The sequence below is a fragment of the Anser cygnoides genome, chromosome W, assembly GCF_040182565.1.
Source record: "Anser cygnoides isolate HZ-2024a breed goose chromosome W, Taihu_goose_T2T_genome, whole genome shotgun sequence".
In the NCBI taxonomy this organism is placed as follows: domain Eukaryota; kingdom Metazoa; phylum Chordata; class Aves; order Anseriformes; family Anatidae; genus Anser; species Anser cygnoides.
Window position 1 is genome coordinate 8,984,427 of NC_089911.1, and position 24,518 is coordinate 9,008,944.

The window sequence follows — 24,518 nt, forward strand, 5'->3', positions numbered from 1 at the left end:
GTTGCTTGTTCTCCAGCCCTGAAGACAGGGAAGCTGCTGGGTGTTTGCTGTTGCCAGGCAAAGTTGTTGACCAATGAATAGTTAGTGGAAAGGTACTGCTGTGGGCCGAATGTTATAGGAAGGGAGCCTGTCCTGAATAAGGGATTGAATGAGGTTGTGCCCTTACTCTGTAGATGAAGTTACGCCCTCAGTAAGGGAGAGTTGAAGTTACATCATCAGTAAAGAGGTAGCATTTACAGATCCTGAAAGAACCCTGGAGTCCGTGTGGTCATTACGCCCCAAATGGCGCCAAAAAAAGGACATGAAGAAAACGAACAGGAACCTGAAGAAAACAAACAGGGACATGAAGAACAGGAACAGGGACAGGCTAAAAAAACAGGGACAAAAAAAAGGAATGAAGAGGTACAGGCTAACAGAAGAGGGAGAAACAAAAAACTGCGTATGGGAGGGTCCCGCTGGCATATGCAGGACCCACAAACCAGGACTCCAGGAGTCAGAGGGGCAGCCAGAGCCCCCCGGCTGGGCAGCACTCAGTGCCTGCCTCTCCCAGGGATGGGGTTACAAAGTTTGTTGAAGATAGAATTAGTATGCCTGGCAGTTTTTCTCTGTGTTTATAATTTGTGTTAATCGCGCCTTCTTAATTTGTGTTAATCGTGCTTTCTTAATTTGTGTTACTCGCGCTTTTTGATGTTAATAAAGAAGGGGGAGATGTGGGAGTGTGGCCATGGGGGTCGACAAGCCCCATGGTTGCTGATAACATCGGACTCTTAAGGATGAGACCATCAGGAATGTAAAGAGCTGAGAGGGAACAAAGAAGGGTGATTCAGGAGACACCTTGTTGCCTCGGGTTGCTGGTTCTCCAGCCCTGACGGCACGGAAGCTGCTGGGTGTTTGCTGTTGCCGGGCAAAGTTGTTGACCAATGAATAGTTAGTGGAAAGGTACTGCTGTGGGGCGAATGTTATAGGAAGGGAGCCTGTCCTGAATACGGGATAGAATGAAGTTGTGCCCTCACTCTGAGAGATGAAGTTACGCCCTCATTAAGAGACAGTTGAAGTTACATCATCAGTAAAGAGGTAGCAGCAACTGATCCTGGAAGAACCCTGGAGTCCGTGTGGTCAATACGCCACAAATGGCGCCCAAAAAGGGACATAAAAAAAACGATCAGGGACAGGCTAACAGAAGAGGGAGAAACAAAAAACTGCGTATGGGAGGGTCCCGCTGGCATACGCAGGACCCACAAACAAGGACTCCAGGATTTGGAGGGGCAGCCAGAGCCCCCCGGCTGGGCAGCACTCAGTGCCTGCCTCTCCCAGGGATGGGGTTACAAAGTTTGTTGAAGATAGAATTAGTATGCCTGGCAGTTTTTCTCTGTGTTTATAATTTGTGTTAATCGCGCCTTCTTAATTTGTGTTAATCGTGCTTTCTTAATTTGTGTTACTCGCGCTTTTTGATGTTAATAAAGAAGGGGGAGATGTGGGAGTTTGGCCATGGGGGTCGACAAGCCCCATGGTTGCTGATAACATCGGACTCTTAAGGATGATACCATCAGGAATGTAAAGAGTTGAGAGGGAACAAAGAAGGGTGATTCAGGAGACACCTTGTTGCCTCGGGTTGCTTGTTCTCCAGCCCTGAAGGCACGGAAGCTGCTGGGTGTTTGCTGTTGCCGGGCAAAGTTGTTGAGCAATGAATAGTTAGTGGAAAGGTACTGCTGTGGGGCGAATGTTATCGGAAGGGAGCCTGTCCTGAATAAGGGATAGAATGAAGTTGTGCCCTCACTCTAAGAGATGAAGTTATGCCCTCAGTAAGAGAGAGTTGAAATTACGGCATCAACAGACGTAGCAGTTTCTGATCCTGAAAGAACCCTGGTGTGCGTGTGGTCATTACGCCACAAATGGTGCCCAAACAGGGACATAAAAGAAAACGAACAGGGACAGGCTAACAGAACAGGGACAAACAAAAAACAGCGTATGGGAGGGTCCCGCTGGCATATGCAGGACCCACAAACAAGGACTCCAGGAGTTGGAGGGGCAGCCAGAGCCCCCCGGCTGGGCAGCACTCAGTGCCTGCCTCTCCCAGGGATGGGGTTACAAAGTTTGTTGAAGATAGAATTAGTATGCCTGGCAGTTTTTCTCTGTGTTTATAATTTGTGTTAATCGCGCCTTCTTAATTTGTGTTAATCGTGCTTTCTTAATTTGTGTTACTCGCGCTTTTTGATGTTAATAAAGAAGGGGGAGATGTGCGAGTTTGGCCATGGGGGTCGAGAAGCCCCATGGTTGCTGATACCTTCGGACTCTTAAGGATGATACCATCAGGAATGTAAAGAGTTGAGAGGGAACAAAGAAGGGTGATTCAGGAGACACCTTGTTGCCTCGGGTTGCTTGTTCTCCAGCCCTGAAGGCACGGAAGCTGCTGGGTGTTTGCTGTTGCCGGGCAAAGTTGTTGAGCAATGAATAGTTAGTGGAAAGGTACTGCTGTGGGGCGAATGTTATAGGAAGGGAGCCTGTCCTGAATAACGGATAGAATGAAGTTGTGCCCTCACTCTGAGAGATGAAGTTACGCCCTCAGTAAGAGACAGTTGAAGTTACATCATCAGTAAAGAGGTAGCAGCAACTGATCCTTAAAGAACCCTTGAGTCCGTGTGGTCAATACGCCACAAATGGCGCCCAAAAAGGGACATAAAAAAAACGATCAGGGACAGGCTAACAGAAGAGGGAGAAACAAAAAACTGCGTATGGGAGGGTCCCGCTGGCATATGCAGGACCCACAAACCAGGACTCCAGGAGTTGGAGGGGCAGCCAGAGCCCCCCGGCTGGGCAGCACTCAGTGCCTGCCTCTCCCAGGGATGGGGTTACAAAGTTTGTTGAAGACAGAATTAGTATGCCTGGCAGTTTTTCTCTGTGTTTATAATTTGTGTTAATCGCGCCTTCTTAATTTGTGTTAATCGTGCTTATTTAATTTGTGTTACTCGCGCTTTTTGATGTTAATAAAGAAGGGGGAGATGTGCGAGTTTGGCCATGGGGGTCGAGAAGCCCCATGGTTGCTGATACCTTCGGACTCTTAAGGATGATACCATCAGGAATGTAAAGAGCTGAGAGGGAACAAAGAAGGGTGATTCAGGAGACACCTTGTTGTCTCGGGTTGCTTGTTCTCCAGCCGTGAAGGCATGGAAGCTGCTGGGTGTTTGCTGTTGCCAGGCAAAGTTGTTGACCAATGAATAGTTAGTGGAAAGGTACTGCTGTGGGCCGAATGTTATAGGAAGGGAGCCTGTCCTGAATAAGGGATTGAATGAGGTTGTGCCCTCACTCTGAGAGATGAAGTTGTGCCCTCAGTAAGGGAGAGTTGAAGTTACATCATCAGTAAAGAGGTAGCACTTACAGATCCTGAAAGAACCCTGGAGTCCGTGTGGTCATTACGCCCAAAAGGCGCCAAAAAAAGGACATGAAGAAAACGAACAGGAACCGGAAGAAAACAAACATGACAAGAAGAATAGGAACAGGGAAAGGCTAAAAAAACAGGGACAAAAACAAAAAAGGAATGAAGAGGTACAGGCTAACAGAACAGGGACAAACAAGAAACATAGTATGGGAGGGTCCCGCTGGCATATGCAGGACCCACAAAGAAGGACTCCAGGAGTTGGAGGGGCAGCCAGAGCCCCCCAGCTGGTCAGCACTCAGTGCCTGCCTCTCCCAGGGATGGGGTTACAAAGTTTGTTAAGAATAGACTTGGTATGCCTGGCAGTTTTTCTCTGTGTTAATAATTTGTGTTAATCGCGCCTTCTTAATTTGTGTTAATCGTGCTTTCTTAATTTGTGTTACTCGCGCTTTTTGATGTTAATAAAGAAGGGGGAGATGTGGGAGTTTGGCCATGGGGGTCGACAAGCCCCATGGTTGCTGATACCTTCGGACTCTTAAGGATGAGACCATCAGGAATGTAAAGAGCTGAGAGGGAACAAAGGAGGATGATTCAGGAGACACCTTGTTGCCTCGGGTTGCTTGTTCTCCAGCCCTGAAGACAGGGAAGCTGCTGGGTGTTTGCTGTTGCCGGGCAAAGTTGTTGAGCAATGAATAGTTAGTGGAAAGGTACTGCTGTGGGGCGAATGTTATAGGAAGGGAGCCTGTCCTGAATAACGGAAAGAATGAAGTTGTGCCCTCACTCTGAGAGATGAAGTTACGCCCTCAGTAAGAGACAGTTGAAGTTACATCATCAGTAAAGAGGTAGCAGCAACTGATCCTTAAAGAACCCTTGAGTCCGTGTGGTCAATACGCCACAAATGGCGCCCAAAAAGGGACATAAAAAAAACGATCAGGGACAGGCTAACAGAAGAGGGAGAAACAAAAAACTGCGTATGGGAGGGTCCCGCTGGCATATGCAGGACCCACAAAGAAGGACTCCAGGAGTTGGAGGGGCAGCCAGAGCCCCCCGGCTGGGCAGCACTCAGTGCCTGCCTCTCCCAGGGATGGGGTTACAAAGTTTGTTAAAAATAGACTTAGTATGCCTGGCAGTTTTTCTCTGTGTTTATAATTTGTGTTAATCGCGCCTTCTTAATTTGTGTTATTCGTGCTTTCTTAATTTGTGTTACTCGCGCTTTTTGATGTTAATAAAGAAGGGGGAGATGTGGGAGTTTGGCCATGGGGGTCGACAAGCCCCATGGTTGCTGATAACATCGGACTCTTAAGGATGAGACCATCAGGAATGTAAAGAGCTGAGAGGGAACAAAGAAGGATGATTCAGGAGACACCTTGTTGCCTCGGGTTGCTTGTTCTCCAGCCCTGAAGGCACGGAAGCTGCTGGGTGTTTGCTGTTGCCGGGCAAAGTTGTTGAGCAATGAATAGTTAGTGGAAAGGTACTGCTGTGGGGCGAATGTTATAGGAAGGGAGCCTGTCCTGAATAACGGATAGAATGAAGTTGTGCCCTCACTCTGAGAGATGAAGTTACGCCCTCAGTAAGAGACAGTTGAAGTTACATCATCAGTAAAGAGGTAGCAGCAACTGATCCTGGAAGAACCCTGGAGTCCGTGTGGTCAATACGCCACAAATGGTGCCCAAACAGGGACATAAAAAAAAACGAACAGGGACAGGCTAACAGAAGAGGGAGAAACAAAAAACTGCGTATGGGAGGGTCCCGCTGGCATATGCAGGACCCACAAAGAAGGACTCCAGGAGTTGGAGGGGCAGCCAGAGCCCCCCGGCTGGGCAGCACTCAGTGCCTGCCTCTCCCAGGGATGGGGTTACAACGTTTGTTAAAAATAGACTTAGTATGCCTGGCAGTTTTTCTCCGTGTTTATAATTTGTGTTAATCGCGCCTTCTTAATTTGTGTTAATCGTGCTTTCTTAATTTGTGTTACTCGCGCTTTTTGATGTTAATAAAGAAGGGGGAGATGTGGGAGTTTGGCCATGGGGGTCGAGAAGCCCCATGGTTGCTGATACCTTCGGACTCTTAAGGATGAGACCATCAGGAATGTAAAGAGCTGAGAGGGAACAAAGAAGGGTGATTCAGGAGACACCTTGTTTTCTCCGGTTCCTTGTTCTCCAGCCCTGAAGACAGGGAAGCTGCTGGGTGTTTGCTGTTGCCGGGCAAAGTTGTTGACCAATGAATAGTTAGTGGAAAGGTACTGCTGTGGGGTGAATGTTATAGGAAGGGAGCCTGTCCTGAATAAGGGATAGAATGAAGTTGTGCCCTCACTCTGAGAGATGAAGTTACGCCCTCAGTAAGAGACAGTTGAAGTTACATCATCAGTAAAGAGGTAGCAGCAACTGATCCTTAAAGAACCCTTGAGTCCCTGTGGTCAATACGCCACAAATGGTGCACAAACAGGGACATAAAAAAAACGATCAGGGACAGGCTAACAGAAGAGGGAGAAACAAAAAACTGCGTATGGGAGGGTCCCGCTGGCATATGCAGGACCCACAAAGAAGGACTCCAGGAGTTGGAGGGGCAGCCAGAGCCCCCCGGCTGGGCAGCACTCAGTGCCTGCCTCTCCCAGGGATGGGGTTACAAAGTTTGTTGAAGATAGAATTAGTATGCCTGGCAGTTTTTCTCTGTGTTTATAATTTGTGTTAATTGCGCCTTCTTAATTTGTGTTAATCGTGCTTTCTTAATTTGTGTTACTCGCGCTTTTTGATGTTAATAAAGAAGGGGGAGATGTGGGAGTTTGGCCATGGGGGTCGAGAAGCCCCATGGATGAGACCATCAGGAATGTAAAGAGTTGAGAGGGAACAAAGAAGGGTGATTCAGGAGACACCTTGTTTTCTCCGGTTCCTTGTTCTCCAGCCCTGAAGACAGGGAAGCTGCTGGGTGTTTGCTGTTGCCGGGCAAAGTTGTTGACCAATGAATAGTTAGTGGAAAGGTACTGCTGTGGGGCGAATGTTATAGGAAGGGAGCCTGTCCTGAATACGGGATAGAATGAAGTTGTGCCCTCACTCTGAGAGATGAAGTTACGCCCTCAGTAAGAGACAGTTGAAGTTACATCATCAGTAAAGAGGTAGCAGCAACTGATCCTTAAAGAACCCTGGAGTCCGTGTGGTCAATACGCCACAAATGGCGCCCAAAAAGGGACATAAAAAAAACGATCAGGGACAGGCTAACAGAAGAGGGAGAAACAAAAAACTGCGTATGGGAGGGTCCCGCTGGCATATGCAGGACCCACAAACCAGGACTCCAGGAGTTGGAGGGGCAGCCAGAGCCCCCCGGCTGGGCAGCACTCAGTGCCTGCCTCTCCCAGGGATGGGGTTACAAAGTTTGTTGAAGATAGAAATAGTATGCCTGGCAGTTTTTCTCTGTGTTTATAATTTGTGTTAATCGCGCCTTCTTAATTTGTGTTAATTGTGCTTACTTAATTTGTGTTACTCGCGCTTTTTGATGTTAATAAGGAAGGGGGAGATGTGGGAGTTTGGCCATGGGGGTCGAGAAGCCCCATGGTTGCTGATACCTTCGGACTCTTAAGGATGATACCATCAGGAATGTAAAGAGCTGAGAGGGAACAAAGAAGGGTGATTCAGGAGACACCTTGTTGCCTCGGGTTGCTTGTTCTCCAGCCCTGAAGGCACGGAAGCTGCTGGGTGTTTGCTGTTGCCAGGCAAAGTTGTTGAGCAATGAATAGTTAGTGGAAAGGTACTGCTGTGGGGCGAATGTTATAGGATGGGAGCCTGTCCTGAATAAGGGATTGAATGAGGTTGTGCCCTCAGTAAGGGAGAGTTGAAGTTACATCATCAGTAAAGAGGTAGCACTTACAGATCCTGAAAGAACCCTGGAGTCCGTGTGGTCATTACGCCCCAAATGGCGCCAAAAAAAGGACATGAAGAAAACGAACAGGAACCTGAAGAAAACAAACAGGGACATGAAGAACAGGAACAGGGACAGGCTAAAAAGCAGGGACAAAAACAAAAAAGGAATGAAGAGGTACAGGCTAACAGAACAGGGACAAACAAAAAACATCGTATGGGAGGGTCCCACTGGCATATGCAGGACCCACAAAGAAGGACTCCAGGAGTTGGAGGGGCAGCCAGAACCCCCCGGCTGGTCAGCACTCAGTGCCTGCCTCTCCCAGGGATGGGGTTACAAAGTTTGTTAAGGAAAGACTTGGTATGCCTGGCAGTTTTTCTGTGTTTTAGTTTGTGTTAATCGCGCCTTCTTAATTTGTGTTAATCGCGCTTTTTGATGTTAATAAAGAAGGGGGAGATGTGGGAGTGTGGCCATGGGGGTCGACAAGCCCCATGGTTGCTGATAACATCGGACTCTTAAGGATGAGACCATCAGGAATGTAAAGAGCTGAGAGGGAACCAAGAAGGGTGGTTCAGGAGACACCTTGTTGTCTCGGGTTGCTTGTTCTCCAGCCGTGAAGGCATGGAAGCTGCTGGGTGTTTGCTGTTGCCGGGCATAGTTGTTGACCAATGAATAGTTAGTGGAAAGGTACTGCTGTGGGGCGAATGTTATAGGAAGGGAGCCTGTCCTGAATAAGGGATAGAATGAAGTTGTGCCCTCACTCTGAGAGATGAAGTTACGCCCTCAGTAAGGGAGAGTTGAAGTTACATCATCAGTAAAGAGGTAGCAGCAACTGATCCTGGAAGAACCCTTGAGTCCGTGTGGTCATTACGCCACAAATGGCGCCCAAACAGGGACATAAAAAGACGAACAGGGGCAGGCTAACAGAACAGGGACAAACAAAAAACAGCGTATGGGAGGGTCCCGCTGGCATATGCAGGACCCACAAACAAGGACTCCAGGAGTTGGAGGGGCAGCCAGAGCCCCCCAGCTGGGCAGCACTCAGGGCCTGCCTCTCCCAGGGATGGGGTTACAAGGTTTGTTGAAGATAGAATTAGTATGCCTGGCAGTTTTTCTCTGTGTTTTAGTTTGTGTTAATCGCGCCTTCTTAATTTGTGTTAATCGGGCTTTTTTATTTTAATAAAGAAGGGGGAGATGTGGGAGTGTGGCCATGGGGGTCGACAAGCCCCATGGTTGCTGATAACATCGCACTCTTAAGGATGAGACCATCAGGAATGTAAAGAGTTGAGAGGGAACCAAGAAGGGTGGTTCAGGAGACACCTTGTTGTCTGGGGTTGCTTGTTCTCCAGCCGTGAAGGCATGGAAGCTGCTGGGTGTTTGCTGTTGCCAGGCAAAGTTGTTGACCAATGAATAGTTAGTGGAAAGGTACTGCTGTGGGCCGAATGTTATAGGAAGGGAGCCTGTCCTGAATAAGGGATTGAATGAGGTTGTGCCCTCACTCTGAGAGATGAAGTTACGCCCTCAGGAAGAGAGAGTTGAAGTTACATCATAAGTAAAGAGGTAGCACTTACAGATCCTGAAAGAACCCTGGAGTCCGTGTGGTCATTATGCCCCAAATGGCGCCAAAAAAAGGACATGAAGAAAACGAACAGGAACCTGAAGAAAACAAACAGGGACATGAAGAACAGGAACAGGGACAGGCTAAAAAAACAGGGACAAAAACAAAAAAGGAATGAAGAGGTACAGGCTAACAGAACAGGGACAAACAAAAAACATCGTATGGGAGGGTCCCACTGGCATATGCAGGACCCACAAAGAAGGACTCCAGGAGTTGGAGGGGCAGCCAGAACCCCCGGGCTGGTCAGCACTCAGTGCCTGCCTCTCCCAGGGATGGGGTTACAAAGTTTGTTGAAGATAGAATTAGTATGCCTGGCAGTTTTTCTCTGTGTTTATAATTTGTGTTAATCGCGCCTTCTTAATTTGTGTTAATCGTGCTTTCTTAATTTGTGTTACTCGCGCTTTTTGATGTTAATAAAGAAGGGGGAGATGTGGGAGTGTGGCCATGGGGGTCGACAAGCCCCATGGTTGCTGATAAGATCGCACTCTTAAGGATGAGACCATCAGGAATGTAAAGAGCTGAGAGGGAACAAAGGAGGGTGATTCAGGAGACACCTTGTTGTCTCGGGTTGCTTGTTCTCCAGCCCTGAAGACAGGGAAGCTGCTGGGTGTTTGCTGTTGCCAGGCAAAGTTGTTGACCAATGAATAGTTAGTGGAAAGGTACTGCTGTGGGCCGAATGTTATAGGAAGGGAGCCTGTCCTGAATAAGGTGTTAGTGTTGGGGAGAATCGAATGGATGTTCTATTAATGTTTCTCAGGTGATGGATCATACGGTATAATTAAATATTATTAAATGTACTTACATTATCAAGTAATCTATGTATACTGGAAACCTAGGGAGTGCACTGAACATTTAAAGGAATCGTTGAAGGGGAACCCTGGGAGGGAATAGGTACAACCTGACCTTGGATAAGGGCCTGGAGATGATGAAATGAGCTGAAGCAGAACCAAGGAGCGGAGGGAGCATGCGTCGAGTGAGAAAGGTGAAAGAGTTCAGCGGAGAGGAAGACTCCTTACTTCATCTGGACGACCACCTGGACGACCACCAGAGTGCGCCACGCATGTGCAAAGGGGAGGGGAGCTAATTAGAATGAAAAGCGAGGCTGATGTTGCAACCTGTAATGAATATGTATACCTGACGCAATATTGTATGTATAAATAACGGCTGGGAAGTAACGGGACTTGAAGCCAGATTTGGGCACCTGCCCCGGCTTCCAGCGCTGAATAAAGCACCTTCATATAATCACTTGGTGGTTATGTGGTTGCTACGCTAACATTTTGGCGACCCAGATGGGACAGCGTGGGCACTGCTGAGGCGGATCGTGTCTCGGTTTCGCTCCAGCCGGCACCGAGGGATTCTCGGGGAGCAGTCGACCACGACCGACCTCCGCTGCTCACGACGTACCACTGGAGTGGTAAGCAAAGGTGCTTTCAACTTTGGGTATTCGGTACCGATTTGGTTGGGAAAGCCTGCCGGTCAGACGCGGCGAAAGCCACGCTCGGTTGGGCAGGGAGCTCCCGGGGTAAGCCTAGGCGCCGTCCGTTAGACAGAGCGAAAGCTCTGCAGGTTCGGCATTGGTAATTGTATTGGTTTGTGCTGAAGGGTCAGCACCTGGTATTATTGGTATGTAAAAAGCGTGCTGCTGCTGCTCCGGCAGCTTTTGGGAAAGCACGCTGCTGCTCCGGCAGCTTTTGGGAGAGCACGCTGCTGCTCCGGCAGCTTCCGGAAAGTGTGCTGTTGCTGCTCCGGCAGCTTTCGAGAGAGTGTGTTGCTGCTCCGGCAGCTTTCGGGAGAGTGTGTTGCTGCTCCGGCAGCTTTCGAGAGAGTGTGCTGCTGCTCCGGCAGCTTTCGAGAGAGTGTGTTGCTGCTCCGGCAGCTTTTGGGAAAGCACGCTGCTGCTCCGGCAGCTTCCGGAAAGTGTGCTGTTGCTGCTCCGGCAGCTTCCGAGAGAGTGTGTTGCTGCTCCGGCAGCTTTCGAGAGAGTGTGTTGCTGCTCCGACAGCTTTCGGGAGAGTGTGTTGCTGCTCCGGCAGCTTTCGGGAGAGTGTGTTGCTGCTCCGGCAGCTTTCGGGAGAGTGTGTTGCTGCTCTGGCAGCTTTCGGGAGAGTGTGTTGCTGCTCCGGCAGCTTTTGGGTCCGTATCATAAGCTCAAAATGAAAAAGATTAAAGAAATTCTGGGAAAAGATGTACCTATCCCGCGGACATCCCCGCTGGGGTGTTTGCTAGCACACTGGAAAGAGGGAGGTTTTGGTCAAGAAATGCGGAAAGGAAAGCTGATTGATTATTGTAATATTTGGTGGCCACAGTATAAACTAGAGGACCAAGAAACTTGGCCTGAGAATGGAACATTGCAATATAATACAATTTTACAATAATGCTATTTTGTAAGTGGGAAGGAAAATATGATGAACTGCCGTATGTGGAATTATTCTTTTATTTGCGCCGAAAGCCTGAATGGCAGCATGCTTGTGGAATAATGGTGCTTGAAGTTTAAACTGAGGAACGTTGTTGTGCATGTACTAAGGAGGGACGCTGTATACAGCATCAGGCAATAGAGAATAATAAGTATTATGGGAAATAATATAATATAATAATATAATAATGGAAATATTGATCTGGAAGTTGCGCCGTCGGCTCCGCCGGAAGAGCCAGGACAGGGAGGGAAAAGAGAAAAGGAAGATAGCAGTAGTGATGGAGAATCCCCGATTTTAGTCTCCCCGTGTCACATAGGACCCGGCAACAGCGAAGGGCAGGAGAAACTATAAATGAACAGGGAGGGAAAATAATCGCTCCCCTCAGGCAAGGAGTGGGGACAGAAGGACCGGTATATGTCAAGGTGCCTTTTTCAGCTGGGGATTTAATGATATGGAAACAAGCAGCCGGCACCTACAGGGAAAACCCAGAACCAGGGTAATGAAAATGATAATTAAAACCCAAAATCCCGATTGGGATGATCTCCAGGTGATCCTGGATACTTTGATGGATTACATGGTATTACGGGCAGCCAGAGAGAGAGCCCGAGAAGATATACGTAATGGATTAGTGCTTGGAAATCTAGATCAAAACTTCCCCACCGAGGATCCCCAATGGGATTATAACACAGGGGATGGAATAAGGAGGCTGAAGAGATATCAAGATTGGGTACAAATCGGGGTACAGAATGCCATGCCCCGGACCATAAATTGATCAAAATTGTATAATGTCAGGCAAGAAAAAGCGGAATCACCTTCCGCCTTTTTAGAGAGATTGAAAGAAACTGCTAAGAAATATACAGATTTAGACGTAGAGACTGAGCAAGCTAAAGCTCAATTAGCACTCATTTTCTTGGGACAAGCCCAAGAGGATATTAGGAAGAAATTGCAAAAGTTAGAAGGTGCAGATTTGAGAAATTTGGATAGGCTGTTGGAAATAGCCTGGAAAATCAAAACTAGCCCAGCCAGTAAAAATTGAACTTAAGGAAGGGGCCCGACCGGTACGGATTAAACAGTACCCGTTGAAGCTAGAAGCTAGGCTAGGGATAGTAAAGATTATAGATAAATTTCTTAGCTACCACATTCTGGAGGAATGCAAATCTGAATATAATACCCCAATTTTCCCGGTAAAGAAACCTAATGGGGAATACAGGCTAGTGCAGGACCTTAGGGCAATAAACGAAATAACAAAAGATATTCACCCAGTGGTGGCTAATCCTTATACATTGTTAACATCTGTAAAAGAAAAATATAAGTGGTTTACTGTAATTGATTTAAAAGATGCCTTCTTCTGCATACCCATTGACAAGGATAGTAGAAAACTTTTTGCTTTTGAATGGGAAAATCCACGGAACGGACGAAAGATGCAACTAACCTGGACAAGGTTGCCTCAAGGATTCAAGAATAGCCCGACCCTCTTCGGCAGTCAACTAGCTAAAGAAATAGAAGACTGGATTAACCAAGGACAAATTCAGGTACCAAAGGATCGATACCTGCTGTTACAACATGTGGACGATATATTAATAGCTACCGAAGGAGAGTCAGAATGTATTCAGGTAACTATTGATATTTTGAATCAATTGGGACTAAATGGGTACAAGGTTTCTAAACAAAAGGCACAAATCGCGTGCACAACAGTAATTTATTTGGGATGTGAAATTTCTCAAGGACAAAGAAAATTGGGAGTTAACCGAATACAAGCTATTTGTGAAATCCCCGAGCCGCGAAATCTGCACGAACTACGGGCTTTCCTAGGTATGGCCGGGTGGTGTAGACTGTGGGTAATGGACTATGGACTCATAGCAAAGCCCCTCTATGAAACCCAAAAGGCCTGTACATTTACCTGGGGAAAGCCACAACAAGAGGCCTTTAAGAAATTAAAAGAAGCCCTGATAAAGGCGCCTGCCTTGGGCTTGCCGGACTTATCAAAGGACTTTCAGCTGTTTGTGCATGAGAGACAACGATTGGCATTAGGAGTACTGACCCAGCGACTTGGGAGCTGGAAAAGACCTGTGGGGTATTTTTCTAAACAATTGGATGCGGTAAGCGCCGGATGGCCCTCGTGTTTAAGGGCCGTGGCAGCCACAGTCCTTTTAATACAGGCAAAAGGGGGGCCATTGGCTATCGCCCAGCCAAATGAATCTTAAGAACTACTAACCTATTGAACCCAGCAGTGTTTCTAGGAACAACTGCGGAGGAAGGAGACCTCAGTCATGATTGCGTGGAGATCATCGAACATACCTATGCCAGCAGAACAGACTTAAAAGATCAGCCTCTGGAGAGACCGGATTGGGAACTTTTCACGGATGGAAGCAGCTTTGTGGAAAATGGGACTCGTTATGCAGGATACGCGGTAACAACATCAAAGGTAGTGATTGAGGCAAATTCCCTACCTCCGGGGACTTCAGCCCAACGAGCAGAAATAGTTGCCCTGACACGAGCCCTGGAACTAAGCGAGGGTAAGAATGTGAATATTTGGACAGATTCAAAATATGCATTCGGGGTAGTCCACGTACATGGGGCATTATGGAAAGAAAGGGGAATGCTATCCTCATAAGGGACTAATATAAAATATCAGGAAGAAATATTGAAATTAATAACAGCTGTACAGAAACCCCAACAGGTGGCCATAATGCATTGTAAAGCCCATCAAGGAGGGATGTCAGAGATTGCAGAAGGTAACAGATTGGCAGATTTGACAGCCCGGAAGGTCGCGCGTGAAGTACGGAAAGTAATGGCTCTAATTCCATCGAAGGTAGGCCTCTCTTGTTTCAAATTACCTAAAAAAAACCCAAAGTATTCAGTAGAAGATGAGAGACTTGCAAATTTGATGAAGGCCCAGAAGAATCCTGACGGCTGGTATGTGACTGCGACAGGACAACTTATAGTGCCTCCTATAGTAATGCGAGAAATCTTACAAATAAAACATAATGAATGTCACTGGGGTGCAGGAGCAATGGTGACCTATTTGAAACGAGGTGTCATCTCGGTACACATGTTAACAATGGCAAAGTCAGTAATGTCAAAATGTGAGCTTTGCTTAAAGAATAACCCGGTAGCAAGGAAACATGCTGAGATGGGGAGAATTAGAGCTGGAATAGAGCCTGGAGATTACTGGCAAATAGATTTCGTGGAACTGCCTAAAGCAAGAGGTTATAAATACCTATTGGTAGGGGTTGATACTTTTTCAGGATGGCCGGAGGCCCTTCCCTGTCGCACCAACCAAGCAAAGGAAACGGTAAAATGGTTACTACAGGAAATAATCCCTAGATTTGGTGTACCATTGGGTATTTCTTCAGACAGGGGACCACATTTCATTGCCAATGTGGTTAAGGAGGTTAGTAGGTTACTGGGAATCACCCAGAACACCCTATCCCACTTACTCCACCCCCATCCTATAGTACTAGCGTTAACAAGCAGGCATAGAGGAATCAATAAGATAGTAGACTAACGAAGATGCGTTAAGATTATACTTACTAATCTCTATATCAAGTTATACTCACTAACCTCTACTAACCTGATTCAACCTAATAGTAATGAAAATACTTGCTCTTGGTATGAGTGAAGTATTTTCAAAGGGGGGAAATGTTAGTGTTGGGGAGAATCGAATGGATGTTCTATTAATGTTTCTCAGGTGATGGATCATACGGTATAATTAAATATTATTAAATGTACTTACATTATCAAGTAATCTATGTATACTGGAAACCTAGGGAGTGCACTGAACATTTAAAGGAATCGTTGAAGGGGAACCCTGGGAGGGAATAGGTACAACCTGACCTTGGATAAGGGCCTGGAGATGATGAAATGAGCTGAAGCAGAACCAAGGAGCGGAGGGAGCATGCGTCGAGTGAGAAAGGTGAAAGAGTTCAGCGGAGAGGAAGACTCCTTACTTCATCTGGACGACCACCTGGACGACCACCAGAGTGCGCCACGCATGTGCAAAGGGGAGGGGAGCTAATTAGAATGAAAAGCGAGGCTGATGTTGCAACCTGTAATGAATATGTATACCTGACGCAATATTGTATGTATAAATAACGGCTGGGAAGTAACGGGACTTGAAGCCAGATTTGGGCACCTGCCCCGGCTTCCAGCGCTGAATAAAGCACCTTCATATAATCACTTGGTGGTTATGTGGTTGCTACGCTAACAAAGGGATTGAATGAAGTTGTGCCCTCACTCTGAGAGATGAAGTTACGCCCTCAGTAAGGGAGAGTTGAAGTTACATCATCAGTAAAGAGGTAGCACTTACAGATCCTGAAAGAACCCTGGAGTCCGTGTGGTCATTACGCCCCAAATGGCGCCAAAAAAAGGACATGAAGAAAACGAACAGGAACCTGAAGAAAACAAACAGGGACATGAAGAACAGGAACAGGGACAGGCTAAAAAAACAGGGACAAAAACAAAAAAGGAATGAAGAGGTACAGGCTAACAGAACAGGGACAAACAAAAAACATCGTATGGGAGGGTCCCGCTGGCATATGCAGGACCCACAAAGAAGGACTCCAGGAGTTGGAGGGGCAGCCAGAACCCCCCGGCTGGTCAGCACTCAGGGCCTGCCTCTCCCAGGGATGGGGTTACAAAGTTTGTTAAGGAAAGACTTGGTATGCCTGGCAGTTTTTCTCTGTTTTAGTTTGTGTTAATCGCGCCTTCTTAATTTGTGTTAATCGCGCTTTTTGATGTTAATAAAGAAGGGGGAGATGTGGGAGTGTGGCCATGGGGGTCGACAAGCCCCATGGTTGCTGATAACATCGCACTCTTAAGGATGAGACCATCAGGAATGTAAAGAGCTGAGAGGGAACCAAGAAGGGTTGTTCAGGAGACACCTTGTTGTCTCGGGTTGCTTGTTCTCCAGCTGTGAAGGCATGGAAGCTGCTGGGTGTTTGCTGTTGCCGGGCAAAGTTGTTGACCAATGAATAGTTAGTGGAAAGGTACTGCTGTGGGGCGAATGTTATAGGAAGGGAGCCTGTCCTGAATAAGGGATAGAATGAAGTTGTGCCCTCACTCTGAGAGATGAAGTTACGCCCTCAGTAAGGGAGAGTTGAAGTTACATCATCAGTAAAGAGGTAGCAGCAACTGATCCTGGAAGAACCCTTGAGTCCGTGTGGTCATTACGCCACAAATGGCGCCCAAACAGGGACATAAAAAGACGAACAGGGACAGGCTAACAGAACAGGGACAAACAAAAAACAGCGTATGGGAGGGTCCCGCTGGCATATGCAGGACCCACAAACAAGGACTCCAGGAGTTGGAGGGGCAGCCAGAGCCCCCCAGCTGGGCAGCACTCAGGGCCTGCCTCTCCCAGGGATGGGGTTACAAGGTTTGTTGAAGATAGAATTAGTATGCCTGGCAGTTTTTCTCTGTGTTTTAGTTTGTGTTAATCGCGCCTTCTTAATTTGTGTTAATCGGGCTTTTTTATTTTAATAAAGAAGGGGGAGATGTGGGAGTGTGGCCATGGGGGTCGACAAGCCCCATGGTTGCTGATAACATCGCACTCTTAAGGATGAGACCATCAGGAATGTAAAGAGTTGAGAGGGAACCAAGAAGGGTGGTTCAGGAGACACCTTGTTGTCTGGGGTTGCTTGTTCTCCAGCCGTGAAGGCATGGAAGCTGCTGGGTGTTTGCTGTTGCCAGGCAAAGTTGTTGACCAATGAATAGTTAGTGGAAAGGTACTGCTGTGGGCCGAATGTTATAGGAAGGGAGCCTGTCCTGAATAAGGGATTGAATGAGGTTGTGCCCTCACTCTGAGAGATGAAGTTACGCCCTCAGGAAGAGAGAGTTGAAGTTACATCATAAGTAAAGAGGTAGCACTTACAGATCCTGAAAGAACCCTGGAGTCCGTGTGGTCATTACGCCCCAAATGGCGCCAAAAAAAGGACATGAAGAAAACGAACAGGAACCTGAAGAAAACAAACAGGGACATGAAGAACAGGAACAGGGACAGGCTAAAAAGCAGGGACAAAAACAAAAAAGGAATGAAGAGGTACAGGCTAACAGAACAGGGACAAACAAAAAACATCGTATGGGAGGGTCCCACTGGCATATGCAGGACCCACAAAGAAGGACTCCAGGAGTTGGAGGGGCAGCCAGAACCCCCCGGCTGGTCAGCACTCAGTGCCTGCCTCTCCCAGGGATGGGGTTACAAAGTTTGTTAAGGAAAGACTTGGTATGCCTGGCAGTTTTTCTGTGTTTTAGTTTGTGTTAATCGCGCCTTCTTAATTTGTGTTAATCGCGCTTTTTGATGTTAATAAAGAAGGGGGAGATGTGGGAGTGTGGCCATGGGGGTCGACAAGCCCCATGGTTGCTGATAACATCGGACTCTTAAGGATGAGACCATCAGGAATGTAAAGAGCTGAGAGGGAACCAAGAAGGGTGGTTCAGGAGACACCTTGTTGTCTCGGGTTGCTTGTTCTCCAGCCGTGAAGGCATGGAAGCTGCTGGGTGTTTGCTGTTGCCGGGCATAGTTGTTGACCAATGAATAGTTAGTGGAAAGGTACTGCTGTGGGGCGAATGTTATAGGAAGGGAGCCTGTCCTGAATAAGGGATAGAATGAAGTTGTGCCCTCACTCTGAGAGATGAAGTTACGCCCTCAGTAAGGGAGAGTTGAAGTTACATCATCAGTAAAGAGGTAGCAGCAACTGATCCTGGAAGAACCCTTGAGTCCGTGTGGTCATTACGCCACAAATGGCGCCCAAACAGGGACATAAAAAGACGAACAGGGACAGGCTAACAGAACAGGGACAAACAAAAATCATCCTATGGGAGGGTCGCGCTGGCATATGCAGGACCCACAAACAAGGACTCCAGGAGTTGGAGGGGCAGCCAGAGCCCCCCGGCTGGGCAGCCCTCAGTGCCTGCCTCTCCCAGGGATGGGGTTACAAGGTTTGTTAAAGATAGACTTAATATGCCTGGCAGTTTTTCTCTGTGTTTTAGTTTGTGTTAATCGCGCCTTCTTAATTTGTGTTAATCGCGCTTTTTGATGTTAATAAAGAAGGGGGAGATGTGGGAGTGTGGCCATGGGGGTTGAGAAGGCCCATGGTTGCTGATAACATCACACTCTTAAGGATGACACCATCAGGAATGTAAAGAGCTGAGAGGGAACAAAGGAGGGTGATTCAGGAGACACCTTGTTGTCTCGGGTTGCTTGTTCTCCAGCCATGAAGACAGGGAAGCTGCTGGGTGTTTGCTGTTTTCCGTGCAAAGTTGTTGACCAATGAATAGTTAGTGGAAAGTTACTGTTGTGGGGCAAATGTTATAGGAAGAGAGACTGTCCTGAATAAGGGATAGAATGAAGTTGTGCCCTCACTCTGAGAGATGAAGTTACGCCCTCAGTAAGGGAGAGTTGAAGTTACATCATCAGTAAAGAGGTAGCAGCAACTGATCCTTAAAGAACCGTTGAGTCCGTGTGGTCATTACGCCCCAAATGGTGCCCAAACAGGGACATGAAGAAAACGAACAGGAACGTGAAGAAAACAAACAGGGACATGAAGAACAGGAACAGGGACAGGCTAACAGAACAGGGACAAACAAAAAACATCGTATGGGAGGGTCCCACTGGCATATGCAGGACCCACAGAGAAGGACTCCAGGAGTTGGAGGGGCAGCCAGAACCCCCGGGCTGGTCAGCACTCAGTGCCTGCCTCTCCCAGGGATGGGGTTACAAAGTTTGTTAAGGAAAGACTTGGTATGCCTGGCAGTTTTTCTCTGTGTTTTAGTTTGTGTTAATCGCGCCTTCTTAATTTGTGTTAGTCGCGCTTTTTGATGTTAATAAAGAAGGGGGAGATGTGGGAGTGTGGCCATGGGGGTCGACAAGCCCCATGGTTGCTGATAACATCGCACTCTTAAGGATGAGACCATCAGGAATGTAAAGAGCTGAGAGGGAACAAAGGAGGGTGATTCAGGAGACACCTTGTTGCCTCGGGTTGCTTGTTCTCCAGCCCTGAAGACAGGGAAGCTGCTGGGTGTTTGCTGTTGCCAGGCAAAGTTGTTGACCAATGAATAGTTAGTGGAAAGGTACTGCTGTGGGCCGAATGTTATAGGAAGGGAGCCTGTCCTGAATAAGGGATTGAATGAGGTTGTGCCCTCACTCTGAGAGATGAAGTTACGCCCTCAGTAAGGGAGAGTTGAAGTTACATCATCAGTAAAGAGGTAGCATTTACAGATCCTGAAAGAACCCTGGAGTCCGTGTGGTCATTACGCCCCAAATGGCGCCAAAAAAAGGACATGAAGAAAACGAACAGGAACCTGAAGAAAACAAACAGGGACATGAAGAACAGGAACAGGGACAGGCTAAAAAAACAGGGACAAAAAAAAGGAATGAAGAGGTACAGGCTAACAGAACAGGGACGAACAAAAAACATCGTATGGGAGGGTCCCACTGGCATATGCAGGACCCACAAAGAAGGACTCCAGGAGTTGGAGGGGCAGCCAGAACCCCCCGGCTGGTCAGCACTCAGTGCCTGCCTCTCCCAGGGATGGGGTTACAAAGTTTGTTAAGGAAAGACTTGGTATGCCTGGCAGTTTTTCTCTGTGTTTTAGTTTGTGTTAATCGCGCCTTCTTAATTTGTGTTAATCGCGCTTTTTGATGTTAATAAAGAAGGGGGAGATGTGGGAGTGTGGCCATGGGGGTCGACAAGCCCCATGGTTGCTGATAACATCACACTCTTAAGGATGAGACCATCAGGAATGTAAAGAGCTGAGAGGGAACAAAGGAGGGTGATTCAGGAGACACCTTGTTGTCTCGGGTTGCTTGTTCTCCAGCCGTGAAGGCATGGAAGCTGCTGGGTGTTTGCTGTTGCCGGGCAAAGTTGTTGAGCAATGAATAGTTAGTGGAAAGGTACTGCTGTGGGGCGAATGTTATAGGAAGGGAGCCTGTCCTGAATAAGGGATAGAATGAGGTTGTGCCCTCACTCTGAGAGATGAAGTTACGCCCTCAGTAAGGGAGAGTTGAAGTTACATCATCAGTAAAGAGGTAGCACTTACAGATCCTGAAAGAACCCTGGAGTCCGTGTGGTCATTACGCCCCAAATGGCGCCAAAAAAAGGACATGAAGAAAACGAACAGGAACCGGAAGAAAACAAACATGGACAAGAAGAACAGGAACAGGGAAAGGCTAAAAAAACAGGGACAAAAACAAAAAAGGAATGAAGAGGTACAGGCTAACAGAACAGGGACAAACAAAAAACATAGTATGGGAGGGTCCCGCTGGCATATGCAGGACCCACAAAGAAGGACTCCAGGAGTTGGAGGGGCAGCCAGAGCCCCCCGGCTGGGCAGCACTCAGTGCCTGCCTCTCCCAGGGATGGGGTTACAAAGTTTGTTAAAAATAGACTTAGTATGCCTGGCAGTTTTTCTCTGTGTTTATAATTTGTGTTAATCGCGCCTTCTTAATTTGTGTTAATCGTGCTTTCTTAATTTGTGTTACTCGCGCTTTTTGATGTTAATAAAGAAGGGGGAGATGTGGGAGTTTGGCCATGGGGGTCAACAAGCCCCATGGTTGCTGATAACATCGGACTCTTAAGGATGAGACCATCAGGAATGTAAAGAGCTGAGAGGGAACAAAGAAGGGTGATTCAGGAGACACCTTGTTGCCTCGGGTTGCTTGTTCTCCAGCCCTGAAGGCACGGAAGCTGCTGGGTGTTTGCTGTTGCCGGGCAAAGTTGTTGACCAATGAATAGTTAGTGGAAAGGTACTGCTGTGGGGCGAATGTTATAGGAAGGGAGCCTGTCCTGAATAAGGGATAGAATGAAGTTGTGCCCTCACTCTGAGAGATGAAGTTACGCCCTCAGTAAGAGACAGTTGAAGTTACATCATCAGTAAAGAGGTAGCAGCAACTGATCCTTAAAGAACCCTTGAGTCCGTGTGGTCAATACGCCACAAATGGCGCCCAAAAAGGGACATAAAAAAAACGATCAGGGACAGGCTAACAGAAGAGGGAGAAACAAAAAACTGCGTATGGGAGGGTCCCGCTGGCATATGCAGGACCCACAAACCAGGACTCCAGGAGTTGGAGGGGCAGCCAGAGCCCCCCGGCTGGGCAGCACTCAGTGCCTGCCTCTCCCAGGGATGGGGTTACAAAGTTTGTTGAAGATAGAAATAGTATGCCTGGCAGTTTTTCTCTGTGTTTATAATTTGTGTTAATGGCACCTTCTTAATTTGTGTTAATTGTGCTTACTTAATTTGTGTTACTCGCGCTTTTTGATGTTAATAAGGAAGGGGGAGATGTGGGAGTGTGGCCATGGGGGTTGTCAAGCCCCATGGTTGCTGATAGCATCGCACTCTTAAGGATGAGACCATCAGGAATGTAAAGAGCTGAGAGGGAACAAAGAAGGGTGATTCAGGAGACACCTTGTTGTCTCGGGTTGCTTGTTCTCCAGCCGTGAAGGCATGGAAGCTGCTGGGTGTTTGCTGTTGCCAGGCAAAGTTGTTGACCAATGAATAGTTAGTAGAAAGGTACTGCTGTGGGCCGAATGTTATAGGATGGGAGCCTGTCCTGAATAAGGGATAGAATGAAGTTGTGCCCTCACTCTGAGAGATGAAGTTACGCCCTCAGTAAGGGAGAGTTGAAGTTACATCATCAGTAAAGAGGTAGCACTTACAGATCCTGAAAGAACCCTGGAGTCCGTGTGGTCATTACGCCCCAAATGGCGCCAAAAAAAGGACATGAAGAAAACGAACAGGAACCTGAAGAAAACAAACAGGGACATGAAGAACAGGAACAGGGACAGGCTAAAAAAACAGGGACAAAAACAAAAAAGGAATGAAGAGGTACAGGCTAACAGAACAGGGACAAACAAAAAACATCGTATGGGAGGGTCCCACTGGCATATGCAGGACCCACAAAGAAGGACTCCAGGAGTTGGAGGGGCAGCCAGAACCCCCCGGCTGGTCAGCACTCAGTGCCTGCCTCTCCCAGGGATGGGGTTACAAAGTTTGTTAAGGAAAGACTTGGTATGCCTGGCAGTTTTTCTCTGTGTTTATAATTTGTGTTAATCGCGCCTTCTTAATTTGTGTTAATCGCGCTTTTTGATGTTAATAAAGAAGGGGGAGATGTGGGAGTGTGGCCATGGGGGTCGAGAAGCCCCATGGTTGCTGATAACATCCCACTCTTAAGGATGAGACCATCAGGAATGTAAAGAGCTGAGAGGGAACAAAGACGGGTGATTCAGGAGACACCTTGTTTTCTCTGGTTCCTTGTTCTCCAGCCCTGAAGGCACGGAAGCTGCTGGGTGTTTGCTGTTGCCGGGCGAAGTTGTTGACCAATGAATAGTTAGTGGAAAGGTACTGCTGTGGGGCGAATGTTATAGGAAGGGAGCCTGTCCTGAATAAGGGATAGAATGAAGTTGTGCCCTCACTCTGAGAGATGAAGTTACGCCCTCAGTAAGAGACAGTTGAAGTTACATCATCAGTAAAGAGGTAGCAGCAACTGATCCTTAAAGAACCCTTGAGTCCGTGTGGTTAATACGCCACAAATGGCGCCCAAAAAGGGACATAAAAAAAACGATCAGGGACAGGCTAACAGAAGAGGGAGAAACAAAAAACTGCGTATGGGAGGGTCCCGCTGGCATATGCAGGACCCACAAACGAGGACTCCAGGAGTTGGAGGGGCAGCCAGAGCCCCCCGGCTGGGCAGCACTCAGTGCCTGCCTCTCCCAGGGATGGGGTTACAAAGTTTGTTGAAGATAGAATTAGTATGCCTGGCAGTTTTTCTCTGTGTTTATAATTTGTGTTAATCGCGCCTTCTTAATTTGTGTTAATCGTGCTTTCTTAATTTGTGTTACTCGCGCTTTTTGATGTTAATAAAGAAGGGGGAGATGTGGGAGTTTGGCCATGGGGGTCGACAAGCCCCATGGTTGCTGATAACATCGGACTCTTAAGGATGAGACCATCAGGAATGTAAAGAGTTGAGAGGGAACAAAGAAGGGTGATTCAGGAGACACCTTGTTTTCTCCGGTTCCTTGTTCTCCAGCCCTGAAGACAGGGAAGCTGCTGGGTGTTTGCTGTTGCCGGGCAAAGTTGTTGACCAATGAATAGTTAGTGGAAAGGTACTGCTGTGGGGTGAATGTTATAGGAAGGGAGCCTGTCCTGAATAAGGGATAGAATGAAGTTGTGCCCTCACTCTGAGAGATGAAGTTACGCCCTCAGTAAGAGACAGTTGAAGTTACATCATCAGTAAAGAGGTAGCAGCAACTGATCCTTAAAGAACCCTTGAGTCCGTGTGGTCATTACGCCACAAATGGCGCCCAAAAAGGGACATAAAAAAACCAAACAGGGACAGGCTTACCGAACTGGGAGAAACAAAAAACAGCGTATGGGAGGGTCCCGCTGGCATATGCAGGACCCACAAAGAAGGACTCCAGGAGTTGGAGGGGCAGCCAGAGCCCCCCGGCTGGGCAGCCCTCAGTGCCTGCCTCTCCCAGGGATGGGGTTACAAAGTTTGTTAAGGATAGACTTAGTATGCCTGGCAGTTTTTCTCTGTGTTTTAGTTTGTGTTAATTGCGCCTTCTTAATTTGTGTTAATCGCGCTTTTTTATTGTTGTGGTTTAACCCGGCTGGCAGCTAAACACCACACAGCGGTTCGCTCACCCTCCCCCCTCCCTCTCTGGGATGGGGGAGAGAAACGGGAAAGTGAAGTCGGTGAGTTGAGATAAAGACAGTTTATTAAGACAGGAATATAATAATAACAATAATAATAATAATAGTGATAATGATAATAGTATTAATAATAATAATGTGTAAGAAAACAAGTGATGCACAATGCAATTGCTCACCACTCGCTGACCGATGCCCAGCCTATCCCCGAGCAGCCGGCCCCCCCACCCCGGCCAGCCACCCCTATATATTGTTTAGCATGACGTCAGATGGTATGGAATACCCCTTTGGCCAGTTTGGGTCAGCTGTCCTGGGTCTGTCCCCTCCCAGCTCCTGCTGCACCCCCAGCCTGCTCGCTGGCAGGACAGAGCGAGAAGCCGAAAAGTCCTTGGCCTGGTGTAAACACTGCTCTGCAACAATTAAAACATCAGCATGTTATCAGTGCTCTTCTCATCCTAATCCAAAACATAGCACCCTACCAGCTACTATGAGGGAAAATTAACTCTGTCCTAACTGGAACCAGGACAGATATCCACCCCTTTTTCCATACCATTTATGTCATGCTCAGGTTACACTCTTTCCAATACATTCTAATTAATCACCCTTTTCTATCTAT